This window comes from Phalaenopsis equestris, unplaced genomic scaffold (assembly GCF_001263595.1).
Source record: "Phalaenopsis equestris unplaced genomic scaffold, ASM126359v1 Scaffold000642, whole genome shotgun sequence".
Taxonomy (NCBI): domain Eukaryota; kingdom Viridiplantae; phylum Streptophyta; class Magnoliopsida; order Asparagales; family Orchidaceae; genus Phalaenopsis; species Phalaenopsis equestris.
The window spans coordinates 174145-180494 of NW_018165082.1; positions in this window are offsets into that span (position 1 = coordinate 174145).

The following is a 6350-nucleotide window of genomic DNA, read 5'->3' on the forward strand; positions in this document are numbered from 1 at the left end:
GTACCTTTTCTAATTTTCTAAGACTAGTCAATAGGAAAGTCCTATGGCTAGACCTAGGCTACTAAAGAAGTTTCTAGACCTCAACCAAAAGTGAGGTCAACATGTGTAAATATACTTATGTGTTTAATACACATGTTCTCAAACAATTTACATTCAGCTCTATAAGATAATGTGCTAAATGTAAACAAAAACTTTGGATCATTAGCCAACCTAAGAAACCAAGCCAAATAATATATACTTTAGCTAGCTCAAATTTGACTCATTTCATTACAGCCCTATTATTTAATATGTTTATGATACTTTGTATATAATGTATTGGAATATAATATAAAAATTATTAGAAAACCTTTATTAATCTACAAGCATATAAACAAATTAGTCCAGTAAAATGTTTGTTGATATATAAGGCTTGCCTGCATGATTCGTACTCATGTTAAATAATTAAACAATGATTATTATAACCTTTAGATTCCTAGCAACTACAACTAAAAAGTTTGTTGATAGTTTTATTTTAAAAGGGCGACTTATAATAATGGTTGTATACAACAAAAATGTCAGCACGAATCTCAAAGGGATCAAGCGGCTAGTTAAAGTTTCTAGCCAAAGAGCGGGATGTGCACTGGACAAGCGATCGATCGACTACACAGCAAAATTGACCGACAAATCTATCGACCAATGGACTTCTCACTGAAGTTGATTGGATGCCTTTGATCTATCGACCTGTCCTTTCAGTGGAAGCGATCTTATATACAGTTGACCGCTAAGACAAATCAAAGCCTAAGTATCTGACGGTCGATAAATATTATATTTTTTAATATTATAATGTACTTTTCACTCGACAGACATGCCCATTCAATCATTTGGGCAGTTATTATAAAGGTTTCCTCTCTATTCTATAATTGTGCAGACTCTTATTAGTAGAAGTTTGGGACATAAATGAAAGGCAAAACATTTTTCTTTCTCTACTCAATCTTTCTCTCTCTTTTCTGCTCTCAGCTCTAACTCTCAGGGTGTGTACACTGAAAGACATTTTAGTATCTAAAATCCTTTAAGGTGGTGCGGTGCGTGTGGACATGTCACAAACGAGAAGCAGAGCACACTATGAATGAGAATCCTAACAAAGAGACGCAACACTGATGGAGTTCATAAGGGTGTCAGTGCATCGAAAGATTTAGCATCAAGTCCAGGAGTTACGGGAGCAAATGATAGGCCAAATTGATGTCCTCTAAGAAGTAATAACTTAGAGGAATGATCAACTACTGCTTTTGGAGGTGAGGTCTCAAAGAGTTCACCTTCAAATGGTACCCCCTTGAGAATCTACCAACGCCCAATGATAGAATGAGCAATTGAGCAACTGAAGGCCAAGGATATTACTAATTTATTGACAGTATTGGGTATACACAGAGGGTTAGGCATTAAGTAGAGTGAGTTGAGGCACTTATTCAGCCACTCCCAAATAGTGCATTCACTCGACAAATCATGGAGGTAGTACCCCTGACAAAGTTAAAGATTCCTCATTTGGATCCTTATAAGTGGAAGAATGATCCAACCGATCATGTGACTTCTTTTGAATCAACAGTCAGAGTGTTACAGATCAGCGACACGATGAAGTGTCAATTTTTTTTAACAATACCCAAGGATTCAGCTCTTTGGTGGTTTCTTAGTATGCATCTTGGTGTTATTCCAACCTTCTCTGAGTTTAATAAACTCTTTGTGGCGCACTTTGCTAAAGTGCAAAAAACAAGAAAGAAGTCACAGGATCTACTTCAAATAAAGTAAGGAGAGAGAGAAGGCCCAAGGGCTTATATCACTTGATTACGGAATGTGACGTTGGAAGTGAAAGATTTGCAACCTTTTATTGCCCATACTACTTTGGCACAAGGAGTTACAAACGTGTGATTCAAGTATGACTTAAACTTGCTCGTACTAAAGTCATTTGCTGAGCTTTTAGAAATGGACAACAACTATATTACTGCTGAGGAGGCTTTTATAGACCCCTCTAATGCCAAAACAAAATCATTTGACCATCAAGCAAAGAACATGAAGGCACATATCAAAGGACATATGTCAAAGAAAACCAACTCTTCGTCGGTTGACTGTGCTGTAACAACAATCAGTGGCCTCGGGATAACCGAGGCAAGGACAAGGGAACCAGGGTCAAAATTGATACTCTAACTAGTGACTATCTTAATATTACTAGCAACCAAACGTGTGTCAAGAGACGTAGGGCTCGACTCCACTGAACTTTTTGATGACCAAGTCAGTCGAATCCATTCAAAATAAGCAATGCTTCAAGAAAGCCCTTCAAAGAAAATCAGACCTACCCTCTGTAATATGCATAAATATTGTGATTACCATCATGATCACGGGCATGACATAGAAGAGTGTCGTCACCGCTAGAACTTGGTGGAAGAATATCAAGGAAGGGAAGCTCAAAGAGCTTGTTGCAGTCAAAGAACATTCCTAGTGATAGACAGGACCTAGCTTAGGCGCCATCGAATGGACCTATCCAGGTGCATGAAGTTCTCATTGCTGGAATTATTCTGTATATTTTCTACAAAGGTGAGTATTCTCGTCGGTCCAACCAGAATAGGCATCGATCAAGAAAGGTATGTTTCATTGCCTCTAATAAGAGTAACCATCCCCCATTATTTTCACAGATGCAAATCTTCCACCAAAAGGAAACCCTTATAATGACACGATTTTTTGTTACTACATTAATCAACAACTATCAGGTGGGTTGTATCTTGGTTGACACTGGAAGTTCTATGAACAACCTTTTCAAAATGGTGTATGATATGATTGGGCTCAAAACTGGCCGGTTTGCAGCACCTGCTGGTTCATTGTTTGGTTTTTCTGGTAAGAGAAAAGAGGCCTTGAGCTTTGTAGCTTTGGGCATCTAGTGGGGTGAGCAAGAGAAAAAAATTACCAACACGAAGGACTTATTGGCTGTGGAGTTTTCTAAGAGGAAGAAAACCTAAGAGAAAGAAAATCTAATTGACCTGCGAAAATATAAAGGGACTTTTCTGAGAGAAAGAAAACCTTCATAAAAGTGAAGTTTCCCTCACACACACATCCTTTGTGATATCTAGGGAACAATAAATAAAGTATATTCTCAAGATTGAGGTGGCTTCAACCCATTCATCAAGAGATGAAGCTGCCAAATAATCACAAGGTTGTTAATTTCTTGGTCGATACGGTTAAAGTTTTAGGGTTTATAGGGGATGCTCAAGGATTCGTGAAGAAAAAAATCAATGGAAAAGCTCTTTAACCTAGTGGCTTTCTCTACCACACAACCTAGGTCCTTAAATCTCTATCATTCGCACCTAAAGGACTCTAGGAATAAAAGAATGCAAGATTTTTAGATATTTAACCTACGTTAAGGTTGATGATGATGGATTCTCTGTGCTTGATCCTTGCTCCTTCCACGTGCCGACGAAGCTAGCTTCCTCCTTCCACAAAGTAAAGGTCGAAGCTTTCCTCTTTGAAATGAAATGTCAAGCTTTTCCTTCCAAGAAGCTTCTTCAACAAAATCTCGTACACTCTCCTCAACAAATTAATGGAGAAAATAGAAAGATAGGAGGAGGATGAAGAAAAATCATGAAAGAAATGTTGAAGAATAAAAAGAAGGGAAGAATATGAAGACCTCTCTTGCCTTACTCTGGTACTCTCCACCAAGATCTTCTCTACTCCAACAGCTTTTCCCCAACCTCTCCCAGCAAATGAGACCACTCACTCAATTCAAAATGATGGCTAGATCAAAGGAGAATGGAGGAAAATGCATTTCCATAAGTCTAGGCTCTTTGACCCATGCTTAGCCCAAAATGGCCTCTTCATGAGGCATGTGATTGGTCCATAATTATAAGAGAAGGTTAAGCACTTTTGTAAAACTTTTTCTCCCTTTCCCCAAGCTCAAATTTGGCTTCTAGTGGGTCACTTTGGTTAAAAGAACCAAATAATTGGAGCCTACTGGGCATGGCACATAGGCGTCAGAGCCTGGGCACCTAGTTTCTGCCTGCTCGGTTTCAAGACCTTTGTGCCGATTTTGGGCACCTAGGCGCCCGGACTGGCACCTAGGCACTGGGTTATGGAACCTAAGCACCTAAAAATGGTACCTAATTTTCAGACACTCAATTTTGGACCCGTGGGGGCTATTATGGGTGCCTAAGCGCCAAGGAATGGAGCCTAGGCGCCAGTCTAGCCCGAAAACCTACAAAAATTTTCAACAAAGAGTTTTAACAATCCTTAAACTATGAGAGACTAAATATGACTAAAATATGGTCCCATAGCTCCAATGATAATCATTTATATGGGTTTTTACATCCAAAACTTCAACACCAACAGGCACGCCAGATCACTACATGGTGTGTGAAGCCTAATCTTCCTGAAAATGTGTGTGGGAGGTTCTGTGACTGCCCTTGACCATGAGGGCTTCCAATAGATGAAGCATAGACTTTGAACACTAAAATGGACATTAGATGTGCCCCATGTCAGAATTATCATCACACAACAGTGAGCTCACTCGGGTAGGGTTGATCGGTACAAATCCTGGATTTGTGCTCAAGGCACATACTAGGAGATCCGAACGGATGGCTTGGATTACGAGAGACTGTAAATAAATAAAAATTAGTCTAGTATCTATCAAGAGGATACCCCACACGTATGACATCAAAAATGGTGCCAACACTTCGACAGAAACTGATCAAAACCCATTCATGATGATTTATGGGATTGAGGCAATGTTGTCGATCGAATATAACCATCACAGCATCCTCATTCACAGAGGAGAATTCAACTGAATGGTAGGAGGTTAACATTGAGGGAGTAATGCTAGCTCTCGATCTCACAGAAGAAAATCAAACTAACTATGCTCTTTGACGGGAAGAAGCAAAGAGATGAACCGAACCGCTCTGTACTTCAACAAGCACGTCCGGGAGACTTCTTCATTCCATAAGAGTTAGTTTGAAGAAAGCCGATGCAGTAGCCCGTGGACAGGCAATTGACAAACTAGATCAAACTTGAAGTGGCCCATATATAATAAGCCAACGAATTTCTCTGGGAGCTTATAAATTGAAGAGTTATGCTGGGAAAGAACTCCCTCGGACATGGAGTGGAGATGATTTAAAGAAATTTCTTTCTTAGATAATTTCTAAAAATTTTCTTATGTATATGTTAAAAGGAGTGTCGTTACCAACAGCTTGTAAACTATTATTTAATCTATATAATGTAACCTGAACTTGACTGACTTTTTTGATAATAAACTTAGGTCCCTCTGACACTCAGGGAACTTAACCCGATCAAATAAATGCATGAAGTTGGAAACAGTCAATTTCAACACTCAGGGAACTTAAATTGTTTGATTGATGGTCCACCTTAGTTATTATCACAATAATGTAAATCCTGATAATGACACCAAAAATCTTGATATGCTCCCTAGCAACATGATTGAATTCTTAAAATTAGTTTTGTTGCGCACAGAGATTTCTCACTCAAGCATACATATCGTTTCAACATAAATCCTCTTTACCCTCTTCTGAGTGTATAAGGAGGTTTAGTTAAAGTGACCTAATTCTTTATGTCCCACTTTGAATCCAATGAAGCTTATCTCCCTACTTATTTGACTCTCCCTATAATGTACTTTGATTCATTCTCTATAATTCAACTTGATTTTCTTAGTTGTTCATGTTGTAGCTTTTCTGAGTCCTTACGGGTTCACTACATTTTAATAGATCAATTGGCCATATTAAAAAGTAAACTAAGTGCAGAAGGAAATGATCACAATTATATAGAATAAAAACTATTTCATGCATGTTATCCACATTCCTACACATCTACTACACCACAAGGAAAAGCAAGTAAATTTACTTAGAGAACATGGATAAAGCAACACTATAATGAATTGAAACAAAGAGGTTCAACATACAAATGTGTTTCAAAGAAACTACAAATTCAAATCAGAAATTTACTTTTCTCCCTGCCTCGAGATTGCTCCACCCAAACCCTTGCTCTTCTCTTGCAACTCTTTATATAGCAGCACTTACAAAACAACACAACTCACACCCCTAAACTTGCTTAGAACAAGCCTAGGACACTTACAAACACAGAAGGAAAATCCCTCCAAAACCCTCTCTAAACCTAGAACGTACACCTTTTCTTTCCCCCTTCTACTCCTTTTTCACAAATTGTTCATCTCCTACTAATATCCTCTTCAAACTTCTCTTAAAACTGCCACGAACACACTCTAAACTACTCTAAACCATCTCAAAACCATCCATACTTAGGCCTTGTCTCCTAGGCGCCACTCTATTCCAACGTCATGGCCTTGGCCTTCAGAACTGAGGCCTTGACGC